We start from the raw sequence: 25,674 nt of genomic DNA on the forward strand, positions 1-25,674 counted from the left end.
TGCACACATCGATGCACAAGGATGCACACGCGCACACGTGCATGCACATGCATGCACACACATGGATGCATAAGGATGCGCGCACAAGCGTGCGCGCACACATGCATGCACACATGGACGCGCACACATGCATGCATGCACATATGGATGCACAAGGATGCGCATGCATGCGTACATATGCACATGCACACATGCACGCACAGGCTTGCATGCGCACACATGGATTCATGCACAAGTGTGCACGCGCATATGCATGCATGCACACATGGATGCAGACACACACACATGGATGCACGCACACTCGTGTGTGTGTGTGTGTGTGTGTGTGTGTGTGTACATATAGGAGCTGCAAGAAGAACCAGGGAGTTGAGAAGCCAGGGAGCCCTCTGGCCCTTCCAGGCATCTGTGGGTCTTGGAAGGGCCTGCTTTCTGCCCCCTTTCCCCCAGCTCTTAGCAACATTGCACTAGATAACTTTGGCGGGAGGTACCACCATTAGAAATGCTCCTACAAAGGCTGGCATTCTTCTGCTTCCAGAGCTGCTGTGGCCACCTGAATGTGCTGAAGTACCCATGGACTTCTTTTTTTTTCGCAACCCCCATCTGGCCCCCCTTCCCCTGCTGCCCCCGCCCGGGAAACAGGGATGCAAAGAACTTCCCGGGCTTCATGTTTCCAACTGGCTGGAGAATGGTTGCATAACTCCCCAGTTGCTAATTCCTTAGCAATTATTCCTTCTTTTATAATAACAACATCCTGTTGATGCACTTGATTTCTCACCAGGAGGCAAGCAGGAAACAGTTTTTTTAAAACTCTTCAGTGTGTCCAATTAGTAGCGGAAAGGAAAGAGTCAGGCATGCTGCGTTCCAGGTGCTGTGTAAAAGATCTAGGTGCTGTCTCTTTTCTGTTCATCCTAAAGTTGCTGTTTTATTACTGTTGCAAGGTGTGAAAAGGGAAGTGATGATTCAGCATGCGTCTATTTGGTACTGATGCTGTCTGGCTGAATGGTAACTGGTTTGGATTTGCTTCAGTGCATTTAAAAGTAAAATAATTTACTGAAAGAGAAGTCATAAATGCCTCCTGCTGTTATTTTTTAAAGAGTGTAATCAAATGTAACTGGCTTTATGTTTATAAATAGAAACAGGGAAAAGGCACTCAGTTCTCCAAGTACTTTAACGTAGTAATGCAGATTAAAAACAAACAAACAAAAAATAAAACAAAACTGGTGTAACACTAGTACCCTAAATCTGCAGTCAAGTTTAGTGTCTTTGCACAAAGTAGTTTAGTCTCCTGTGTGACTGAAGTAGGCCCAGGCATTTCCTGTTTAGGGCCACTTCTGACCTCTGCTGGATCCTGCTTATTAAAAGACAGTTTATGCGAGTCGGATGTGGGTGTGGATAGTGCGGTGGCAACTGTACCCAACAAATGAAAATGAAGTACTTCAGTTTTTTCAGTGTGAGTAGATGGGAGTAGGTAGGAAGGAGGTAGTCAAAACAATGAGATAGTCTTAGTTTGTGTGGGGTAGCTGTGTGTTCTCCACTGATTGATCTTGCTGCCTGCTGTGTACATTGACATCATTCTCTGTAGGGCAAAGTGATTTCTTTCCAAAAGTCTGTAGAGCACATGCTTCCACTTATTTAAAGAAACATGAGCAGGCTACTCTGAGGTGTCAAAGAGAATTAAAATAGAGGTAAATGTTGCTGGTACACGTAGGCCAGTAATTATCAATCAGAGTGCTGTGTCACCAGTGCCAGGAGATCCTTTGAAGGGTGATGGGAGATGTGAGGAGTTAAGTGCAGGTTTGGGTGCGTCCCTGCCTGGCCACTCCTCTGCTCCCTCCCCACCTCTCAACCCATGGAAGGAAGTAAATGCTGTAATAAATAGAGGTGCACTGATAAATCGGTCCAGATCGTATCTGCACTGATGAAAGGGAAATTGACTTTATTGGCAGTTGGCTTTTTTCGGTTGATGTGGCCAATAATGTTGCTGATAAATGCTGTGTACGTGTGCACAGCCGCAGCACGTATGTGGCCAGCCTGGCAGCTTGGAGAGCAGTGTCCGGCTAGTAAGTTTGTGGGGGAGAAGGGGCAGGGGGCAGATTGAGGCCCCCACGGTGAGGGAGGGAGGGAGTGGGGCTGGGGCGGGGACAGGCGCAGGCACTGCCCAGTTGGTGTGGGGCATGGGATGGAGGCACGGGGGGGGCAGTTCCTGCTGCTGTGTGCACCCCAGGGGAGGCATGGGGGGCATGTGCCCCTCCCCCCCAATGGATCTGTGCATTGGGTGAGGGCAGGCTGCCGCTGAGGGCTGGGGCCAGGGCCAAAACAGCGCTGGGCTCTTTCTGGAGGGAGGTTGAGCCCAGCCCATGCTTGGGGCAGGTGGGGGTGGGGTGGGTGGTGTAGGCACTGGGAGGGGGGCTATGAGGTGGGCTACAGCCACCCCAAAATTTGCTGTAGCCCCCTCCGTATGCTTCCCTCCCAGTGCCGCTGCCACCTGGCCCGAGTGCAGCCTTGACTCAACCCCCCCCCCCCCCCCACCAGGAAGAGCCTGCTGCTGCCCACAGCGGCAGCCCACCCTTGCCACACACAGATCTTTGAGGCATACGCCCCCCCCCCCCATGCTTGCCCCGGGATGCACACAGGAGCTGCACCCCCCCCCATGGCCCCCAGATGAGCTGCTTGCAGCTCCATCCTGCTTCCCACCCTGGCTGGGCAGCACCTACCCCAGCCTCACTCTCTCTCTCACCACAGGGGCCTTGATCTGCTTCCCTCTCCCCCAACCCTCGCCCCCAACAAACTTAGCTGGATGCTGCTCTCTAAGCTGCAGGGCTGCATATCGGCAGTCGGATTGGTATTGGCCAGTATGGAATTATAATTGGCCATTGGTATCAGACCAGAAAGTCTTTATTGGTGCACCCCTAGTAGTAAATTAGTTTTTGAAGTGGAGTGCTGCTCAATTCACAAAAGTTATGGTGGGGTCGAGAAATCACTGATCTAGACCAGGGGTCGGTAACCCGTGGCACATGTTCTGGAGCATGGCATGTGGAACCATTTTGCTTGGCATTGTCATAGTAGGTCCTGGTTCTGGGCAGGTCCCTGCTGCTGGCTGTGGAGCCTGGTCTGCCTGCAGCAGGTGGTAGGGAGGCTGCAAGCCCTGCTGCGACCAGCCCAGGCTCTATGGCTGCTGGCAGGAGCCTGCCCAGAGCCTGGGTTGCTTGAAGCAGGAAGCTGTGAGGCTGCAAGCCGCTGGACCAGCATCTGGAGCCCCAGCCTGGCTTGTTCCTGGTTGCCGCTGCACGTGCGCCTCAAAGAGCATGGTGGGGAAGGGGCCAGGGCTGCTCTGCCACAACAAGGATTGAGCCCCTCATAGCTCCCTCGTTGACTTGCTAGGGGCAGTGGTGTCTTCCAAGTTGAGGCTGCAGGGTTTTTTGGCACTCAGCCCAAAAACGTTGCTGACCCCTGATCTAGACCCTCAGTCTTGCAATTGGATCTGTATGCCATCAGTCCTGTTGAAGTCAGTGGTGCTTTGCACAGATCAGAAAGGGGCCTTTGATCTTCAAAACAAGATGTTTGAATCAGTTCTCCCTTTCATTTATGTGCTCAGTTTTGAGTTTAATATTGAGAAGTTTGTCACCAATATTTGAATGCTATTTGATGGCACATGAGAGAGAAATTGTCAACAAGGAACATTTCTGTTCTTAGAACATCACCCCTTCCTCTTAGTTACAGCTGGTCCTTCAAGTCAGTGTTGCGGCATGTGGGTAGGATGGGGAACTTTGCACTAGTGCTGCATATACCAGTCTCTTTTGAGGAATAAACAGTAAACTCAGTCAGGCTTCAGGCCTTTTTTTCATAAGTAATACAATTTACATTTGGAAAATAAAAGTTGATTCTTATGTTCTGTCATTTGTAAATCATTATATTGCTTTAGCCAGTTTCTGAATTTTAGTGCAAAGACTAAGTGGTATGTTTGTTGGCCCTACTGTGATTTTTGCACTGTGTACTTATTTTTTCCCTGAATCATAAAAGATCAGTAAATGCACAAGATATCCAAAACATTTGATTGAGAATCCTTCCCCAAAAGCATACAGTGTCTCCCAACTCTTTATTTTCTTTCCTGAAAAAACACCACTGTCTCAGAGTAATGGCTCTGAGCCAAGAAGATACCTGCATCTTGGGCAAGATGAACTGAATGTTGTGCAGAATGGAATGCTGAAAGACAGCAATGAAACTATGCTCTTAGAAGGTTTTTGGAATGAGGTTGTTTAAAGACAGTAGTCAATGAAATATTTTTTTACTGGAGTTCTAAATCCAAAAATTATGTTAGCTTATATGGTTTAAAAGCAGGCAGTTGCTTGATGCTTTTTGATTGTGGTAGAAGTATTACACTTTTAGGTCCCAACTCTCAGTTGTGCCCAAGAATCTCCTGGTATAGCATCCAGAGCAGAGGGGAAAAGTGGCCTTGAGTTCCCTGCATTCCTTCTTTGGGGTCCAGTTTTGTCCCTGGCAAAGGGGAGAGCAGCCTCAAGGCAGTTGTGACATGGTTATCTGTAGCCTTCACTTTCTGCTTGTACAGATCTGGGGGCATGAATAAGGGAAAAAGGATACAAGTTAGCATTGTGCACAGCATGGAGAATACTTTGTCCTGGAAGACTTTTTGACAGGTTGGCCATTGAGATTTAATGGCGGTGTAGGGTTCTTAGTATGGTGGAGCACCTCTTTCTCGGATAAGCCCAAGGTCCTTTAATTAGTTGAATTCACATATGTATTTTGCTCAACTGCATTTGTGGGAACAATGAAAAAAAATAAAAATGAACATGCCGTTAGCCCATTTATTAAAACAGAAGTTCAAACTAAGTTTCCAGAGCCTTGGTCCTTTTTATTTCCATGAATATTTCCAAAAAACTCCAGTTTTTTTGCCACAGTCTTTTGTTTATACCTCCCCACCCCTATCTGAGATGTCTTTAGCAACAAAGATTAGTCTGTCCTGCTTGCTGGCTTTGCTTGTTTCAAGTTTGTTAGTTAGTACTTTCTGTGTCAAGGTTGGTTTTATTGGCAGTGTTGGTCCTTGTGGAAAGCAAACCATATCGGTGTGAAAAAGATTAACTGAATTTATAATTAAAAGGTTAGGAATATGCCGCTAATTTTTAATCCATTGAGCAAGTTGGTTTTATTGATTGTGGCCTGTGTGGCACTTTCAAGTGTGCATGAAAACTGGGTATTTTTAAAGAAATTGCAGATGAAGCTATATGTATTTTACATGCAAATATATACATTCATAACTACTTTAAAAACAGTACATATAAAAATCCTCTTACTTGAATATTTCATCTGATAGCTTCTAGCTCAGGGGTGGACAGTTATTTGGGCTGGAAGGCTGCTTAAGGTGTTTTGGTGAACTGCTGGGGTTTTGATAGGAGTGGGACGAGGGGCTGCTGACCCGGTCTGGTGCAGCAGGGGCAGTTGATCTTGTTGGGCCTTGGGCCCCTCCATCCTGCACCTTCTCCTGGGGATGCCAGACTAAGCAGGCAGGGTGTCCATGGATACTGGCCTGGGACCCCCAAGGACAGGGAACACTTGGCTGGGCAGGTGGGATGGGGCCACGGGTGGGCAGGGTGCAGAGTTCAGGAGTGGAACAGGTGGGCATGGCCAGGATGTAGAGCAGTGACAGTGTGGGGCCAGGCCCCTGGGTCAGAGCTATGATCCTTTCCCTGCATGTCCCTGTGATGAGTGCTGGTTCCACAGGCAGGGATGTGCAGGGTGTGGATCACAGCTCTGTCCCAGGGCCCAGCCCTGCGCTGTCACTGTCCTGCAATCCTGGTCCTGGCCCTGCCCACTCACAGTCCCATCCCATTCACTCAGCTAAGCTCCATGGAGAACCTGTCTGCCTATGTGTGCTGTCCAGTGGCCCTGGCAGTGGGTGCAAGGTGGATGGGACAAGGTGCCCAGGTAGCAGGCCCAGGTCTGGTGGCAGTGGCGGTGGGAGATGCTGGCAGCGGCAGCAGGGCAGTGAACTGCTGCTGCAGGAGTCTGGCTGCCTTGCCACTCCTGCCCTGCCGTATACCTGGGGTGCCAGGACCTGCCACACATGCCACAGCCTGGGCTACCCTCTGTGCCTGGGCTGGTTGGGACCAAGGGACCCTCCATGGGCTAGACAGAATCCCTTGGCAGGCCAAATCCAGCACACAGGGCATATTTTGCCCACCCCTGTTCTATCTGCATACACTGGTGTAGTACAGAGGTGTCAGAGATCTGACCTGCAAAGCCATATCTGGTCTGGTTCTGGCCCTGCATCCGGAGTGGATCCATATGCCACACATGGCACACAACAGACTGGCCCTACATGCAGGCAGCATATACTCTGGGACCCTGCATAGGACCAGTTTAGGACCCTCCCCCATATTCCAGTTCCAGAGTGCCATGTACAGTGTGGGCCCTGGAATGGGTGTTGCATGTGGTGCAGCTCCAGACCAGCCAGAGCAGATGCTAGATCCAGCACGCAGAGTGAGTCTGTGGGCTCTCAGTGTGCTGGATCTAGTGCCTACTCCTAGCTGGTCTAAGACTGCACTGCATATAACACTCACTCCAGCTGGACCTGCGCTGCATATGGCCTCTGCCCTGGGAAGGCTGGAGCGGTTGCTGCATGAGGTGTATCTGGTATGGTAAGGGTGGGGGGTTTGTCCATGGGTCTGATCCAGCCCCTGTGCTGTGGTGTCAAATGAGTTTGACATCCCTGTTGTGACAGAAGACCTAGGTAGCTCAGCTTCCTTCTCCAGCTTTGTAGCTTGACTTACCATTAACAATGCCATGTCTGCATTCAATATAAGTGCATCTGCAGGGCAACTGGCATCCAGCAGTTTTTCTCCATAAACCATTTTAGTTGCTTTAAAATTATCTCTGATTTTATGTTTGCTTTGTTTAGTATCAGCTGCCAACTAAATATTTTCATTAGTAAGCATAAAGACAAACCATGATCTAGTTTTTGATTAACAATGAAAGTTAGCTTTGGTATTCTGTATGCAGGCTTTGAAAACGTTACCAGACACCTTCTACTTTGCAGTCTGTGAGAAAGATGTGGGTGATTGAGTCAGTGAAATCTAAGGACCTGATGCGATACCCTGATGATGAGCAGCCCAGCCTCCCTTCAGTGGCAAGCTGCCAGGAGAGGCGTTTAGGCTGGGATGTTTCCCAGGATGCTATACTCTTAATAGTTCTTTATGTCTAATAAACTTCCAACTGTCAGGAGACCTGTAGTTGAGGTGGGTTTTAAGAGAAACTTTGTATCTGCTGATACAGTTGAAAAATGTTAATAGCCAAGTGTTGGTGCACTAATGTTAGGTTGCTCCTAAGTGGTTGTTTGCTATTATAGGGAGTTTCATCTGAATATATGGTAGGGGAAATGTTTCTGTTAAACAGCTGTTCTTATTGGAAGTTGCTACAAAGGGTTTTGACAGTGTTAGAATGTTATGGTTTCTGCCAAACCTGGTGGGTCTCCAGTTATTATTTTATTCTGCCTTTTGCAATCAGTGAAGAGGCTCTTTGCCAATCTACCGCTTTCTTACTTGTTTTTTTTTTTTGGAATGGTCCTCTTGCTCATAACTTTTAAAAATATTTGCCTTCTGTGTTTCTTATACCTTTTCCATGAAATGCTAAAACAAAATTGACTTCATCTTTGTCAGCTCTGCTAAACTTTCCTTTTGTCCTTCTTTCCTTCTTTTATTGAAGCAGAAAAGTGGATACTGTCTTGTCCCTTTCATTTTGCTGCTGCTTAGAGCTGGGCATCGGTCCCGTGCTAGCCAACCACATCCTTTTAGAACAGCAGGGAGCAGCCTTTTTGACAGAAGTGCCACAAATTATCCTTCCACCCTCCCTGAGTGCCACTCTTCCTCTGCCTGATAATCTGCTTTGGTTTTGGCTCCCTGTCCTGCGTCCTTGCTTAAGCTGCTGTTCAGCTTTCTGCCTTGTGTTCCCTGCTTGATCTACTACTGTTCTGCAATCTGGTTCCTGCCCTGTCTGTCACTGCTGCCTGTTCCTTCCCCAGCCTTTTGTGCGTTTCCCATGCCACTTATGGCATGTGTCGCCAGTTGGCCACTGTTCTAGAAAGCATTGTTCCTTGCAGACCCAGACAGGACAGGAAGTTAGATGGCACTGCATTTATTTCCTCACAAGACCCAAATGAGATGTCTCATAAAGACAAGGATGCTTAAATGGACTTGTCAAAGAATGGAAACCAAAACCAAAGCTGACAGTAGATTTTAGATAGTAGGACTGAGTTGATGTCATAGTTGCAATTGTCCAGGAAATGTATGAGAGGCAGTAATTTTTGTGATGTCTTTGATTGGACAAGCTATATAGTTGGGAATGCTGTTGGACAAGCTTTTGAGCCCAAAGGTTTGTTAAAGGAGTTGCTGATATTTTGTTGATAGCGAGAATACCTCAGACTGGGAGACTTATAACATTAGAATATGTCAAAGATTTAGTCTGTCCGTCCGTAACGCTTTATTTGTGCTCTGATTGGCAAACAGATAAGTGTTCAAACAAGAGGTGGTGGTGTGGTGGAGCGCTGCCATGATGGCAGGGGCAGAGGGGATGTGTTGGCCTCACCTCCGCCTGCCCTGCTCCCTGCAGGTGGCGATGATGGAGCAGAGGGTGGGGAGAAGCCACCAGAGCTGGCCTCACCCCCTGCCTTCTTCCTTGGAGATGATGGTGGTGGCAGTGCAGGGGGGAGTGGGGTCAGGTTGCCATGGGGGGAGGGGGGGGCGATGCCACCGGTGGTGGCTTCGGCCCACCCCTGCCCCCTCTTGTTATCGCCACCTGCAGGGCCCAATGTGGGATGACACGGCAGTGGTGGGGGGAGGGGAGGAGTAGGTCTGGGCCCAATGTGTGGGGGGGGGCCGCCTAGCCTAAGCAAGGGGAAAAGCCGGCCCGCTATGGCAGTGAGGAGGGAGCAGCGGGTCCGATCTGGCCTCTCCCCCGACACGGCCCGACACAGGAGCAGTGAGGGGAGGGAGAAGAGCGGGCCTCTTCCCCCTCGGGCTCACTGCTTCCCCACCCTTGGTCTTGGTCTTTCCCTGCATTGGACCTGGACCTGGGCCCACTCCTCCCCTCCCTCCGCTGCTGTGGCTGGGAAGGGTGGGGGGAGCGGGCCTGGACCCCAAGCAGCAGGAGAGAAAGGGGGAGCATGCCCAGATAAGAGGGGGCATAGGGCTCTGTCCTCAAATGCTCCCCCCGCCTCCTCCGCCCCCATTATTCTTGATGGGCAGCTGGCTAGTATATTGAAAAAAGCACAAATGCAAAACTTGTCTCCTTACCTCCTAACTTGCTTCTTTAGGACTTTTACAGTTCACTTCTAATCTAATGACCTCAGGCCTTGGACCAGATGTCAGTACTGAAAACAGCACACCGGGCTGTTTAGAGCAGGGGCGGGCAATTATTTTGGGCAGAGGGCCACTTACTGAGTTTCGGCAAGCCATCAAGGGCCGCACGACAGGCAGCCCAGGGCAGATTAATATTAATTTTCTAAATTTTTTAGGGGCCCCATGGGCCGGATAGAATGGCCTGGCGGGCTGCGTCTGGCCCCCTGGCCACATTTTACCCACCTCTGGTTTAGAGCCAGCCATTACCTCATTAAGGTAGTAGTTACTTTTTCCATCTTTGGGCTGGAAGAGCCAGGATTCTCACCCGATCACAGAGACTTGTAGGGTAAGCCTTTGTGGTGCAAAGTAGCCCTGTGCAGAGAGATAGCTCAGATACCAGTAGCTGTATAATTGGTGTAGGGTTGCTTGTGGGTCAGTTGGCTCTGAAGAGAAGCAGGGCAAACTAGTATGATACTGCATCCAGGCTGATATGGCTATACTGCATCTAGTTCTGGAGCTAATGCATGCAGAGAATCACGTATGTCTGCTTGGGACTGCCCTGTGCTGTGTAGACTGGTATGTGAGCCAATACCTAGATGGACTGGGGTCTTTGTGCACAGCACTGCACTGTGCTATATGGCATACCCAGAGTCCATTTATTTCTCTAAGATAAGAGCCCCTGTACCCACAGACCAAAGAGATGAGGACATTGTAAATCTGTGTCATTATAGGTTAATCTTTGCCCTGTTGGCTTCCACATTGTCACTTCTTTCCCTTGCCCACAAGCATCACTGATGTTTGAAATAGCCAGTGTCTTTGCTGGAGAAGGAACCTTCAGACATCCAGTAGTTAATAGTCCAGGATATTTCCATTTTACCCACCTACCACACAGAGTCAAACTTCTTTTCCCCCCTAGCAAGCTGAGAGAGAAAGTAATCTGGAGTTCTAGTGTTCTGAGCTCTAACTGCTGCCACCACGGCTAAGCTTTTGACTTGTCACCCCTTGTTCTGCTCAGTTACTCCAAAGACCTTGTTGATCTGGCTTGGTTAACAAATTCTTGCTTTATTACTTACCTACTTTTCACCTACAAGTGGCTTCTTTACATCTTCCAGCACAGGACAGCCCTAGTTCAGATCCCAGTTCAGTTTTTCTTTTCAGAAGCCTCTGAGTCTTGTATCCTCTGGATTTCATTAACACCTTTCTGCTCTTGATGGACTTGTTTCTAGTGTATAGTGTCCTTTTTGGTACCTTTAGTATGGCTCCAAGTAACCCATCTCTGCATGGCAAACCACAAATCTGTCCTGTGATGGTCCTCACCCAGCTGTAGGTATATGAACAAACATTTTAAGGTGGCTGGTAACACCCCAGTAGGCAGCTATAGAACCCTCAAATATTAAAAAAAACCCAAACCATTGTATGTAAAATGTCATTAGCTTTCCACATGGCCAGAAGACCAAGACCAAGCTCTTATGCATCACAGATGTATGTTCTCATTTTCCTGTACATCTCTATAGCATTTGGCACTGCTGGCCATGAGATACTGGTGTCATGGCGCAAGTGGTTTTTGGAGGGGAACCCCCAAACAGTAGTGGTAAGAGTTTGTATTTTTACTACTGTACCTGTCAATTGCAGAGTCTCATGAGGGTTAATCCTCTCTTGACTCTTATTCCATATCTGCATGCAACCACAAGGTAAATTGGTCAGAGGGCATGGAGTCAAGTGCCGGCAGGATTCAGATGACATACAAGTCTGCCTGCCCTAGTTACGTGAATTTGTGTAACAGGCTGTGCCTTCAGGGACGGCTGTGGCTCCCCTTAGGTGTCACACAGTGCCCACTGTCCTACTCTTGCTTCCCTAGTCTGATCTTACATTTTCACCTGCCACATCTTGATGTCAACGTTAATATATTTGGAAGGCTACTTTCAGAGAACTGTAGTTTAGCTTTTGGAGCCTTGCTCATCATCATTAAGTTGCTAGTCAGCTCATCCTCACACCTTCACTTGAACAAGGTTGGTACATACCCCTTCAGGTCCTTGCACACACCTATGCCAGTCAGGCTGCCTGCCTCTCTTGCTCTCGCCTGCTGCCAACAAGCTACTCTTTGGAGCACATGCTCGGCTTCTAGGCTCTTCTCTGGGTAGTAGTCTCCGTTTCAGTGCTCCAGGCTGCATCCTGTGCTGTACATGCCAGGCTCCAAGCCTGACATCAAGATGCTGGCATGAGTCACTGGTCTTCCTCTCCCGTGTCCCCAGCCTCACCTCACTATGCTGGGGCTTTGGAACCACCCACAAACTGAAGGGTGCTTCACTAGCATCCTCCCTGGAGCAGTCCCTGGTTTCTTCCCCTTAAGTCACCCCCAAACCTTGTGGCCTAACAAACAGAATGTGTAATTTATCTCCCTGAATACTGCTTCTGTAGAGATCCTTTTGTTGTAAGCGTCTGAGCTTTGGGTCCCTGGCTTAGGTTTATGTGGCCCTTTCTCCTCCCCCTTCTGCTCACCTGACAGGGCGTTTGCCCTGCCCATCCCAGTTGCTGGCTGTTAATAAGGCCCAGCTGCTGCTAACTCCCTAGTCAGCAATCCAGTCTTCTACTGCCTGCAATATGTAGGCTAAGTCCTGCAGCCTATTTAGCTGTGCCGCTTTTACCTGCTGCCTTTTGCAGCTAGTCTCCTTGCAAGGAGCCCTTGCTTTGCTAATATAATATGCTGGTAGTTTACTTTCTGCTACCCTCTTACTTTCTTCACGTAACAGAGGGATGGGGTCTCCTGTTACATTTTGACCCTGCTGCTTTCACCAGGATGGACTTGGTGCTAGGATGATATCAGTGCATAAATAAATTTTAATCCAAGTGAGACAGGCTGTATAGTGAGTAGAGAGCATTTTGGAGAGCTTGCAGACAAAGGATGTTGGTCTTTTAAGTACAGATCCACAAGATCTCATTCAGTCTTCAGGTTTGGATTGTACCTTGATTCTTCAGTGATACTAAACTATTATATAGCAGCACTTGTTTTTGAGGCTTTCTACCATCTCTTTCATCTAGGACGCTGGTGTTCATGGTTTTGGCACTGTGGGCCAGATGAATTGTGTGGGACTGGTTTGCAGGTCAGATTGGGCTCTGTGCTGACTCTGGCTGGGATCGGGCTCTGGGGGCCCCTTGCCACCTCCTCCTGGCCACTGTGCACCAGGATTGAGCCTTGTGTGCTTGATCTAGTGTGCAGGGCCATGGCCTGCGGGGCTCCCCACAGATCAATGGGCTGGATGACATGGTGCTGGGGGCTGGATCTGGCCCACAGGCTGCGAGGTTGAGCATCCCTGATAAAAGAGATTTTGGCCTCTCCTGGTGATCTGGATTCAGTAATATATGTTTTTTTTCACCTCTTGGACAGACTCCAGTTACATAGTAATAATATAACATACCCAGGTGTGAAAATGTCCACTTTGAAAATCGAAATGACATAGCTCCTCTGCTGTCTTAGCTTTCCATGAATGGAGGAATCAGATTGCAGATCTGAGGCCCGGACCTATAAAGGTGTTTAGGCATCTGAATTAAAATTGATTTCATGGGCTGTGTACTGAAGGAGGATTTGTATAATCTCTGTTTTGTTGTTGCACAGGATGGAAGGTATGGAGTGAGTGAGGCAAGGGATTGCAGGAAGAGAAAGGCTGGTTTTATGTTTGAGAGTCCTACCGGGTAGCATTCAGCTGAATTACATCACTGCCTCTGCCTCCGTTTTAGTGTGGTGTTAGGCCATTTATTTAAACCAAGCTTTTCACAGGTGGTTTCTGCCTGTTTTTTCCTGGTTTTCTAAATTCCTACTTTGAGAGACTGGAGTTGGCAATATATATGCACACCCCTTATTGGGTATCAGGGTGAGTGTGATGCCAGTTTTAATCCAGAAAAGAAGTGTGCCCTAAGTATCAACAGTTTGGGAAGCACTGGTTTGAGAGCTATGTGGAGTACAACAATTTCCTCTGCTTCTGCTGCAGCTCCAGCTAAGGATCCATTTGTGGCTCACCAGCTGCTGCTCCTGTACTTTGTCACAGGCTGCCTTGCAGCTGGCAAGCCAATGAAACCGACCCAGAGTTGAGAATTAATATAATCCAATATGGAGAAATTAGTTAACCTTTTTCCAGCTCCAGTTTTGCTAATAACAAAGAACTGGGAGTTCTGGTGTCTGTGGCATTTCCCCCCCCCCCCCCCCCCGAGAACAGAACATGAAGAGCTGCCAAAAAAGTTAAAGGTCTGTATTATTTGTACTTCTTTCTAGCTAGTGTCTCAGAATAAAAAATTCTGGGACAAAGCATTTAAATAGGCCTCAGCAACTTTTCGTTCTCTCAAGGGCAAATCAGCTTTTTTCGTGTTTTGTCCCTGCTCTGGTTTTTGATGTTGAACAGATATTTTACTTTCAACTAGGAGATACTCAAACACACTTCCATGGACTGATCAAACATCTGTTGAATATAAATAGTGATAACCATGTGCTTTGAGGGTTTTAGGGAAAGCTTGGCATAAATGTCCGAATATCAGAGCATATGAAATAGCCTGGTGGGTCACGTAGGTCTTGGGAAACAGAAGACAGTATTTTTCTTTCTTTCTTTTTTTTTTATTGAATATAATATTAACATGTAGCTCAAGATGTTTTGCATCAATAGGGCTGTGAGAAGTTTTAACAGGGAAGGAACTGATTGCAATTGGATAAATATATGTAAGACCTACTATAAACAGGAACAATAGCCTCAGTGTTTTCCTGTTTGGAACGGCCCTCTTGATTTTTATCAAAAGCTTTTGAGTAGGTGAGAACTATCTTCCTCTTTTTTCTAGCTGCCAAGAAAATTCCATTAATGAGAATATACTTGGCTTTAAGCCCCAGTTTAGAGGTGAAGATATTGATCTGTGTTTCCATGTGGCTTTTTACAGAAAAAAAATGTTTTCCTTTTTTGCAGAAAGTTTTGTTGGGAGCCCCCAAAGGCTCTTGGGTCTTGCAGCATGATTGGTTCATCTCTCTTAGGCAGCATCTGCACTGGAGATTTGCAGCTCTTATGCTGCAAACAGATGTCGACTTTGTGTCGCCATAAGAATTTTCATGGCGGCACAGGAGCTGAGCACACAATTGTCATAGCCCTTTGTTGCGCCACAAGTGCTTACATTTTGTGGCAGTGAACCTAGTAACAATTTGTGCTGTCTTTTTGCAGCTGACTTCTGTTCACTTGTGGCTGGAGAGAGCAGGCAGCTAGTGACAGCCCTTCTCCAACTGCCTCTCTGCTTGCAGATTCCCCCAGCACTTGTCTGCAAAGCACAGAGGGGAGAACTCCCATAGGGGACCTCTAATGCCTACAGACTAGGTGCAAGGGATTCCCTCTGCAGGGGATTTAAACACAGAGGGGGAACTCCCGTAGGCATCCCCATCTCTGAGCTTCTACCCTGTACCTGGAGTGCGGCAGCATGAGGCACTCCCGGTCCCAGCATGATTTTCTTGCTGCGGGGCTGGGTCAGAGTACCCTGTGCAAGCGGCTGGGGCGGGGAGGGAGGAGAATGAAACGGGATGGACACATTTATGGGTGTAGTCCCCTCAGGGCTTGCAGATGCATGTTGAGAGAAGCTTTATTTGCCGTACATGTATTTGGTGCAGCTACACCAGGGTTTGGTCTCCAGGAGCTATAATCAAATCTCTAGTGTAGACTACCCATAATATAGTGAAGATGGAATTTAACATTTTGCTGTGGTTTGCTACTGTCACAGTGTGCCAAGGAAAATTTTAATCGTTCTTTAACAATTTTTTTACTGGAGATCTTTGTTTACAGCCTCCATCCTAATTCCTGCCTTTGTATATGAATGAATTTTTAGTAATTGAATATGGTTAGTCATTTTTAAAAAATAAAGCCATGCTTCTGCCTGAACACTTTGTTTGCTGCTGTTACAAATGTTTTCCCCAAATTACTTTGTGCCTTTTTAGAACTTGTGAATGATCATTTTTTCTTCCTATATCAGTTTTTCAAAGTTTTTACAGTATCTTTACTTAAGCACTGCCAGCACTTACTTTAGTTTTTAATATAGTATTATAAAAATTATTCTTAAACTTCCAAGTAAAGCATAAATTCTGAAAATTAACACGCATCCTTCATTTTGGGGCATTTTCAGTGTGTTCCCTTTCCAGTATCCTCACTGTCTGGATAAAAAATGTTATTTCTATTTTAAGTGACAGTTCAGTAGAAACTGATTTCTTTCCTTCATCAAGTCATTGTTGGGAGTTCATATATGTAGGCCTAGAGACTTGATTCCTTCAAAAGCTTAATGTAAAATAAATTTAATATGCTTAATTTAAAATAAGCAAATTCATGTCTAGTTGTTCAGAATTCTTCAGTCAGTTGCTGGTGTTAATTCTTCTTGGAAACAGTGGTTGAGATATGTTCACAAAATCAAAATGATAGGATTTGAATTTTTTTCCTGAGAATATTTTAAGTGATAAAATTAAGACAAGGGAGGATTTATTTTAGTATTATCTTTACATTCTCATGCTGCTGCTTTCAGCAAGTGGAAGTACAGAATAGTTATACAGTTCTGTAAATGTTTTTCCCCCCTTCATTTGTCTCCTTGATTTTGTAATTTAGATACTTTATGTAGTTCATTTAGAATATCTGTCCTGTTTTGTTCTTTTGATATTCATTGCTTTAATTTCTATAGCTCTCTTTGCTCATTAGCATAGTGGATACGGTAGAATTTAGGATCGGAATTTTTTTGTTCAAACTTCTTTTTCAAAACTAGTTGCCTCTATCTTGCTTTTCAAAGCTGTCTGTTGCTAGAATTCAAGAGAAAAATCTTACATTGCTGCTGGATATTTTAGATGAAATAGGAACATTTTCAGATCTGCAGTATTTGAACATAAATTCAGATTTGAGCCCCTAGTTCTATGGAATGCTATGTTCATTTTGTTTCAATGCATGTGCCAGGGTGGGTTGATTTAAACAGCAGTGCTCAACCTGTTTCCCTGGCAGGCCAGATAGGCAATGCCCAGTCCATCTACACGCTAGATCCAGCTGGTGGTCCTGATCTGACAACTGGGGTGGGCATGGCGGGCAATCTGGGCACATAAAAGAGTGCGGGGGAGTAGCCTGGCTCCAACCCAGTCCTGCAGGGGAAGGGGGGCATTGCCCGGTGTGGGGAGGAAATGGCACATAACTTGGCTCCAACCTAGCCCACAGGGAAAGGAGGTGTAGTTCAGTGGTGGGGGGGGGGAGGGGAATGGACTGGCCCCAACCTTGCCCCATAGCTCAACCCTGATCCAGATACAGGGGGAACAGAGGTGTGGCCTAATTCTAACCTGGCTGTGCAGGAGGGAAGTGGGTGGGCCTTGCTCAGCCCCAATCCAGATGTAGGGTGGGGGTGGTATTTACGCCTTGGTTCCAACTGGCCCCACAGGGCCTGGGGTTTGGGAATTTGGCAGGGGAGAGGGTGGTTGTACTAAGGGCCACTGTTCCTCCACTGCCAAATTTCCCAGCCTGCAGGGAGTGCTGAAGGCCAGATATGATGGCTGCACAGGCCATATTTGGTCTGTAGACTGGAGGCTGCGCACCTCTCACTTAAAGCAAGTTAATTTAAATCACTGATTTATTTTAATTTTTTGTATATATTTTAATTTGTTGATATAAATAAATTGCAACTAAATACCGTTTTTACAGTAGATTTGGTATGTTTCCTAAGGTATACAAACTATATCTATCTTTCTACGCTGGATTGTCAAAAATTCTACATTAGGTCAGTGGATAATATAAAATAGTGAAATATTTTGCTCATATTTGTATCAAGCTGTATTAAGATGGAAGCTTGAATTTAATTAAAAACACACAAACCCAGCATTTCAAATTTATTAAACAAAATGTTAGTTTTTGGACATGGAAACTTGTTTTTAATATCAAAGCAGTTGTAAACATGCACCAATTAATTTAGTAAACACTAGTATTAATTGTTATAGTATTAGAAACATGAACATTGGTTAGTCAATTAAAGCAATTAGTACGGGTCATCCTGGGGGAAACTTTCTAAAATGTCTAGGTGAAAGTCATTTGAGCTTAAGGTTCTACTTGCCTAGTTCTCTTCAAAATGAGACTATCCTTTTTACCTAGGCTGTTTTGAAAATGTTTACCCCTTTTCAGGTTTTTAAAACTCTCAAATCTCATCCCCCTCCTCCTTTTTATTCATAGACTGAAAGAGAAAAACAAGTTTCCTGCTTTTTCAGCTCCCAGTTGATTTCTTAACTTTGAACAAACCAGTTCAAACAAAGAAAATATTCTCTCTGTACCTGCAGAAAGGGCTACTGCTAGTAAAAGCTTGTTTAGCACTTAAACTCTGGTTCCAGGTGTTTTGCTAGCAACATCTATCAGTTCAGTGATGTAACTTTCTTTTAAAACATCCTAAACAAACTGTACTGCTTGAATGGCTCACCTATAGCCCTGAAATGTATTATGGTTGGCATGATGGATGGATTAATAGTAAATGTCCATGTCATAGCAGCGTTTTCCTTTTCAGCAGTTAGGCATCTACCCTGGTACTTTTGTGTTAAGATCATGGACAAGAAAATGAGGTGGAGTAAGTGCTTGGTCCATCTGCTTCTTTACTGCCTGCAATTTAAATGTGCTTTTGGGTATTTCTTGCTTTCATGTTTTTTTGAAGTTCTGTCCAAATTTCAACAGCATCTGTAATACAGCAGCAATCTTTCTGTAGTTTGTCCAAGGCTATGGAAGTAATTTTTAATGTACGCAATGTATCTTCTACATTTCTCTTTAGTCCAGTGCTGACTCCTCTAACTGTGTTACTTCCATCAATTTTTGTCACAATTTTCTTCATCAGCATAGGCTAGTTCTTAATAAATAGTGCAAAGCAGTCAACCACTGATTCCATGGTACATCTTGCGGGCAGAATTAGCTTGGATCCCCCAGCTCTCTTTAGTGAAGCTGAAGCAAACTGGTTGTTATGGAAGAACTTTGCAATTTCAACATTTTCCTTTATTCCTGGAGTATTTAAATCTTTGGCTAAAAGATGCATCGAATTTGCACTGCACCCATATATTGTAAGTTTTAAGTTTGCTTCATTATCTTCTTTAAAGTTTCTGCTCATCTTTGCTACACTTGCAGCATTATCTGTGACAAGGCTACACACACAACATTTGATTTTTTTTTTTTTGCTCAGTTTGTTGTAGCTTGTACTGCTGCTACTTAAATGTTCTGCAGTTTGGGCATTTACTGACTGTCACGGCGGGGGGCCTTCAGGAGGGCCGTGATCTCCTCGAGGTCCCTCGCTCCGTGCCAGCCCAAGGACACCCTCTAATTCTTGCCCGCCACTTCTTGTTGGAAAATGTAATAGGGAGGCTGCCTTGTGTCTTCCCTGGGCACGACTACTCGGGACCTCTGTCCCCGCGGTTCTTCCGGACCCCCTGGGGGTCTCCCGATACAATGGGTGCTTCCCAGGCACCCTAGCCTTATGGGCTATGCGTGGCTCCTACCAACCCCTAATACCACGCCCCAAGCTTCGCAGATGTACCGGACGTTGGTCTGTCAGAATACATGCCCTCTCTCCTGGGCCGCCTCTATGATCTAGCCCACTCCTGGGCCTCCCCTATAGTCTAGCCCACTCTGGGCTCTCTCTAGTACCCAGCCTCTCACTGGGACTCTCGTCAAGCCCACTCTGGGCCTTCTCTGAAAGTGTGGTCCCGCTCAGGGACCCTCTAGCAGGCCTCCGGTCCTTCAGGCCAACCGCACGGGTACCCTCTCTGATCCAGGCTCGTCGCACTGCTACCCCTTCTCCTCAGGGACAACCGCGGCACCTTGCCTCTGTCTGAGGGGTGTTGCCGCACTAGCCTACAGCCGGGCTCGCTACGCCCATCTCGGGCTTCTCAATATGGCACTCCCCCTCTTCAGGGCTTGCCGTGCCCACCTTGGGCTTCTCAATAGTCTCCCCCTTTTCAGGGACTCGTTGGGCCCACTCTGGGCTCCTCTAAAGTGTACTCCCCCTTCTCGCTACATCTACGCTAGGGCTTCCTAGCAGTGCCCCCTTCTGGGGCTTGCCATGCCCACACTGGGGCCTCACAAAGCTGCCCCTCCCCGGGGCTGGGGTCTACGTACCCCACACACAACCCAGGGTCTCTGTTCCCCGACCGCAACCCACTGGTTGCGCTCCACGCCACCAGTTACGCCTTCACTGGCGCGCAAGCTGCGCCTTCACTGGCGTTAGGGCACCCCACACTCTCTGGGGTCCCTATGAGGATACTGTGCCCTCTTGGCGCTAGACTGCGCCCTCACTGGCACTGGGGCCCCACCCCTCTGGGGTCCCTATGAGAACACTGTGCCCTCCTCGGGCACTGGGGCCCCCACACTCCCGTAGGGCCCTTTATGAGGCCTCCTCCAACCCCTACAGCCTCACTCAAACCTCCGGTGTAATACACAGAGCGAAACATAAACTCAAAGCACAATCCTCTAGGCTATAACATAACTACAAGCCACATGGCTATCACTTAGTATCATGGCTCGAGCCTCCAGGGCTATCATGAGCTATACTTGCAATCTGGCTTCTTTCCACATCCTGACCGAGGGAGCTCCTGCCTCTCTGGCTGCTGGCAGAGAACTGCCAGCCTGGCCTCAGCCCTGGGCTCTATAAGGGCCAGGCCCTGCCTCCTACAGGCAGCTGGCTCCCCTTAGTTGCTCCGGCAACACGCAGCTACGCTCGTTACCCTGGCAACCCTCAGCTGGGCTCCTTCTGTCCTGCCAGGGCTCCCTCTCTCTCTCCCTGGCAGTCTCTTCTCTCTAGGAGCAGGGGCACCGAGGTGCCCTGCGACACTGACATATCCGTTTTTTTCTAAGATCTGCAGTCCTATCTTCTGTTGTCACACAAGCACATATTACTGGATCATTGTGTACACTTCTCCATCCATCAAGACTCATATTAACACTTTTCCCTTCAGTGTTTTTTTTTTTTTTTTTTTGCTCACACTTCCATTTCCTTCTCACATACGGAGTGCAGAAACCTTCCAGTAATATCTGTTCTGCTGGGTGGAGTGTAAGCTGTTCATAGTGATTGGACCATATCAGTGAAATATTTCAACAAGATGAAAGGGAGAATTTGTTTTAATATATATAAATGAACCGAGCAAACTTTTCCATCTGTATTGTCTTGCTGGACTTTGCTGGGCCTGATTATGAACTTATCCATAATTTTACTTGATAATGAAGCAAGTTTCCTCTTAGATACAAGGAATGTTTCATTGCAGTACTGCTGGTGGTACCAGCAGGTGATTCTGAAGTTGCAGATAATGCAGATGGTGCATGTTCATTATTTCGTATGTCTCAGCTGGACCCAGAAACAAAATGGTTAAAAAGTCACTCTCATACAGTATTACTTGGTGCATTGTTTAGTCTCATTTGAGAGAGAGAGAGGAGAAAGATCCCTCCTACAGCTGATTTTTTTTTTTTAAACCAGTGTTTAAATGATATAGTTTTTCCAAACCTGGTTCTATAGGGAAAATATGCAATACATCATAAAAGTGATCTTTTTATTTAAATTATTTCTTTATCAATATAAAACAACTTGAATAAATATTTCTAAACGTCATAAATTCCTTTTAAAACTTTATTCTGCACAGGATCTTTACCTAGGCCTGGTATGTTTGCTTATACTGAGCAATAAATCTCATTTCAGAAGTGCAAAGGTGTAACTGACAAATACTCAAACTAGCACCTCCATTAAATTTTGAACACAAACATTTTGAAATTAATAAGTAATCCACCAAAAATAACTAACATTACTGTCATAAACTTATGGGCAATTCATAAGAACAGTTAAAACAGTAAGTTTAATAATCAGTCAATCCAGATGGCTCAGACACGTTCACATCACCATCTTTAAATTCAGTGCCTTCTAAGAAGCATTTTTTTACAATGTTGCTTCATTTGGGCTATCAGGCCTTGCATCTTTGTTGCACTGTTTACATTTGGCATGAGTTCCTCTTTTTTCCCCAGTGACGCAATAAGTTCTTGAAAAGTATTCCCAGATAGGGTCTTTTTGTGACCTGCAGCCATGGCAGTTTTTTCCTCCAGTTTCAAAGTTGAAACTGAAATCAAGACTAGTCTACGCCCCACAGAATATTGTTCCTTTTCCCACAGTGTCTTGAGCCCAGCATTGGTCCTTCCTGTTGCGCACACTGCTCTTTACTCCACTCCCTCTCCTTCCTCCACACAAGAAATAAAAGAGCAAGACTCCTTCTCCCTGTGACATAACCCACCACACCCTTCCTTCCCCCCCCACACAAAAAACCCCCAAAACAGAACCTTCTAGTAATTGAAGTTAATGTTTACAACTTTGTACCTATCCAAAGGAACCAAGAAAGGCCATTTAATTGAAGTACCCAGAACCATTTAGTAGCTGAAGGTTGGTATTTACTGGGCAGAACAGCTTTTTTTTTGTCCATGAGCTGGAGAATAAGTCTCCATTATGGGTGCAGAATTACAAATATTCATAATTTGAGATCTGACCTAATCAGAGTTGAGGTAGGGGGAATAAAACAGGAGTTGGATACCATCCAGGTGGGTTTGGTGGATAATCCTGATCAAGGAGTACCCATAATGGTGTCTGCTGGAGTCACAGTCCAGGTTCCAACACCTGTGATGACTTTGCTGATCCTTTGCATCCAGTAGTATAGACCTTGCATCCCTTGGAGGATCAAGCTCTAATACATGAAATATGGTGCCATATTTTTAAAGCTTGACCTCAAAAGTTAAATGCTTCCCCCCCCCTCCCCCCCCCGCTTTCTGAGATAGAAGAAAATCTGCCTTTAACTCTATAGAGTTTTTAATAGAGGCTAATTTATTTAACATACTATATTTAATTTAATAAATTATATTTGATTTATACTTTAGCCTATGCTGTATTAAATTAAATTTCATTTTATGATGGTTTATTTTTAAAAAGGAAAACTTAATTTAAATTTTTATATATATATATAGATAGATAGATAGATAGATAGATATGTTGTGGTTTGGTTTTTTTTAATCAGGGATTTTTATCCATCCTGGCATGTGCCAATAAAAATAATGCAGTATATAGGATTTTAAAATGATGGGGAGATGGTACTTGCATCCCTTTGTGCCTTGAAAATCTTCTAATTCTGTAATACAAGATGGCTTTACCCTTTAGGTGTAGGGGGGATATTTTAGCAAAAGCTTTTAAAATATACTTGATGGTAATATCTGATTTCATTAGGTAATGTGACAGCTCAGTGTGCTTGCATTGCACTTCTCTTATTTCAGGGCTGTTCAACTTACTAGCAGCTGGGGGCCAAAGACTCACTAGGACACCAGGGAAGTCATACGCCCATGTGCCTCACCAGGGCAAGCCACAGGTCCCCCAGACCACACTTGCAGGGATGTGTCCCTCTCCACTGCTGTGCCATGTGGTGCCAGGCTCACCCTCAGTTCTGGGCCGCATTGCATGGGGGCAGGCAGCAAAAGCCAGAGGAGGGAATGGGAGCTCAGAGACTCTGGCTGCTATTGCAGCCAGAGCAACTGGAGGAGTAGCAGCCACAAGAACCTGGGGGCTTCAGCTTAATCTTTCAAGAGCTGCATGTGGCCCACCAGCCCCCAGTTGGACAGCCCTGTGTGTCATTATCTTTCCCCAGGCTTCTGGTTGCTGTGCTAAGGTTGTTATCTGTACTAATCTAGTCCTCTCCTGGCTTCCACTCTGTTGCAATGGGAAAATGCTAGTTTGTATCCTTTCCTTGGCTTTTCTTTTTGGTCCTTGATGATGGTCCACTGCCTACTTATGCTTCTGCTTTGTTGTATAATAACATACTGAAATTGTCCTGATTCTTTTGGATCATTGCTGAATTTTTCCTCAGAACATTTTATCAATAGAAAATGTGGTTGTGGAGAATCAAAATTTAGATGAGGAAGATGTCAATTTCACTGAAGTGCATTCCAAGTTTCTATCAGGAAAAAGAAATGGAACGTTTGATTGGGTCACCATTAATCTCGGAGTCTTCTGAGCAATTACAGTGCCTCATGCCTCCATTCTCCCTCCGTGCCAGACTGGTGTGGTAATATCTTCCATAAGCTCCATGATCTTGGGGTATCAGTGGCGCCAACTAGGGAATTTGAGCCACTGAGCAAAATGGGGACACAAGGCCCTGTAGCAGCTCAGATGGATATAGATTAACATCTGCTCACAAGGAAGCCTTTCATTTGGGGACTGTTAGAGTTCAGCTTTGATCAGGAGGACTGAAAGAAAAAGGAGCCAAAGTACAATTCATTAGAACTACTAGTTACACAAACAAATTCAATATATTGCCTTGTCCTGGACTAGAGATGAAAATAAATACTTAAAATACAGGTATTTCCTTCTTTGTGGAAATTCCATTCTTTTGATCAGCTGCTTGTTTATCAGCTTCTAAATAATAGTTGTGAAGACTTAAGGAAACTTTGGTCACTTTACCGCAGATTGGGAAAGGCTGAACACCACAGGCACTGGAAAGCTGTCTCTGGACTTAGAAAGATGACACAGCAGTGGTGAACATTTGGTTCACATTTGGAAGTTTATCTTAAGGTGGAATTTGATGCCATTGACTGGGAAGGATTCTTAATCATTCTGGATAAATGGGTGAGTGGAGTATTCAAGCCTTTTTCATAGTTACTTATCAGGGATTTTGAATAATGATTGAAATAGATAAGCTGTGTTTATAACAGGAGATTTTTAAGCATCATAGTTTTGGTTACCTCATTTTTTGGATTTTCAAGAGGGGTATTACATTTTTATGTATATACAGTACTATATGGAAATGAGTTAAGATAGATCTCTTACTTTACTTCTTAGTGTGTGTGGCTTCATTTATCTTGCTAGAATTTGGAGAATATTATTACTTAACTGCATGCAAGTCTTTTTCTGTTGAATACATTGGAAAAGGCCCATTATGTCATGCAGAACTTTTACTCTGCTACATGTGGTACTTTCTGTCAGTCAGTGAGAGGAAATGTGTGGGACAAGAAGATGATTTTGCATATTGCTGATCAGCCAAGCTTCAGAAAAATTAAGCATACCCACAAAAATGAAAAAAAAAAAGGAAAAGCAAGTACTGTAGTGGTAAATTGGCTACTACAAGAATGTGACTATTTTAGGTTACTATTTCTATCTAAACTTCAAAGGATGCAGAATTCTAATTTGCTCTTCAATAGCTGTGTGCCAATTTCAAAATAGTCTTAAGGAGAACCAAATTTTCTAACATTGAAGTTAAAACCAAAGTATTTAATATACAGTTGGGGGTTACTAATCCATGTGTGCTCTCATTGTGTGAAAATTATTATATGATATTTGATGGATTCTTACAGTCTATTTCATGGTATAATAGTAGTTTTTCAGCAGTGTGAGCACACTTTTTAGTAAACCCACTATATGCTGCTTGCTTCTTTCTATACAGAAAGCTGGATGTGTACACATTTTAGGAGGTCTTCTGTTCAGCACATTAAGAGTTTGTAATGAGAAAAGTACTAGTAGGGAATATTACATTTCACAAAAATATATAGAAACACAAGAATTGCCATGTCAGATAAGACCCAGTAGGCTAGTGATGCAAATGAAGGTACAAGTAGACAGGTATGGGATAATCTGTATCCACTTTTCCCTCCTCTTCTGGCACTGAAGGTCACACTGTTTAATCAGACTTATAAATGAGAGACTCTTTCAAATATTGAATTACCAGGTCCTTATAAACCTTTCAATATCTTTTTAGCATTAACTGTTACAATTCTGGATAGTATTGTTTAAAAGCAGTTCCAGTCCTCCTCTGAACTTCTGCCTCAATCACTTCCAGTGGCAACAACATCTACTCTATAGTTGTGCAGCATGATTTGTTTCCCTTTTGTTAGACATGAATTTGCTACATTTTTAATTTCATTGGATCCACAAAAAATTCTGACAGGCAAAACAGCAGTTTCCCAAATACCTTCTCTATATCGTTCATTATGTTGTATGTTATTCTGTTTTTTCTTATCTACTTTCTAAGGTGAACAATCCATTTTCCCTCTTTGTAAGGGTTCCCCTTATAGGTTTTTTTAAATGTTCATTCTTCAGCATCCTTTTTAAATTGAGATGACTAGTGGTGCAGATTCAGATACGTCCTTACTTAAAGAAGGGAATTTTTCCATATTATTCCTTGTTCCTTGTGGATCCTAACACCTTGTTTGACCACAGCTTGATTTTGAGTGGACATCTGCATTGTGAAGTGTCCAAGCAATATCCCTTTCTTGAATTAATTTATAATGACAGGGTGTAGGAGGAGTATAGCTATTTTGAT

General features: G+C 45.2%; 1 protein-coding gene and 1 long non-coding RNA gene across 8 annotated transcripts in view; one reads left to right on the plus strand and one right to left on the minus strand.

The window, feature by feature from the left end:
• Positions 1 to 25,674, plus strand: part of MAP3K4 (mitogen-activated protein kinase kinase kinase 4) — a 194,861-nt gene that overhangs the window by 35,128 nt on the left and 134,059 nt on the right. The window contains exon 2 of one of the 7 annotated variants that reach the window (XM_059714723.1): positions 23,825 to 23,984. The exons of the other annotated variants lie outside the window; for them this stretch is intronic. The gene's annotated coding sequence lies outside the window, so the exon portion shown is untranslated. The remainder of the gene's footprint in view (positions 1 to 23,824; positions 23,985 to 25,674) is intronic. 7 annotated transcript variants of the gene reach the window in all.
• LOC132243987 (uncharacterized) lies at positions 9,227 to 11,810 on the minus strand. The gene is made up of 3 exons (XR_009455593.1): positions 11,369 to 11,810; positions 10,967 to 11,021; positions 9,227 to 10,668 (listed from the first exon to the last, which is right to left on the minus strand). It is a non-coding gene; the product is annotated as an uncharacterized LOC132243987 (long non-coding RNA).

This window comes from Alligator mississippiensis, chromosome 1 (assembly GCF_030867095.1).
Source record: "Alligator mississippiensis isolate rAllMis1 chromosome 1, rAllMis1, whole genome shotgun sequence".
NCBI lineage: Eukaryota > Metazoa > Chordata > Crocodylia > Alligatoridae > Alligator > Alligator mississippiensis.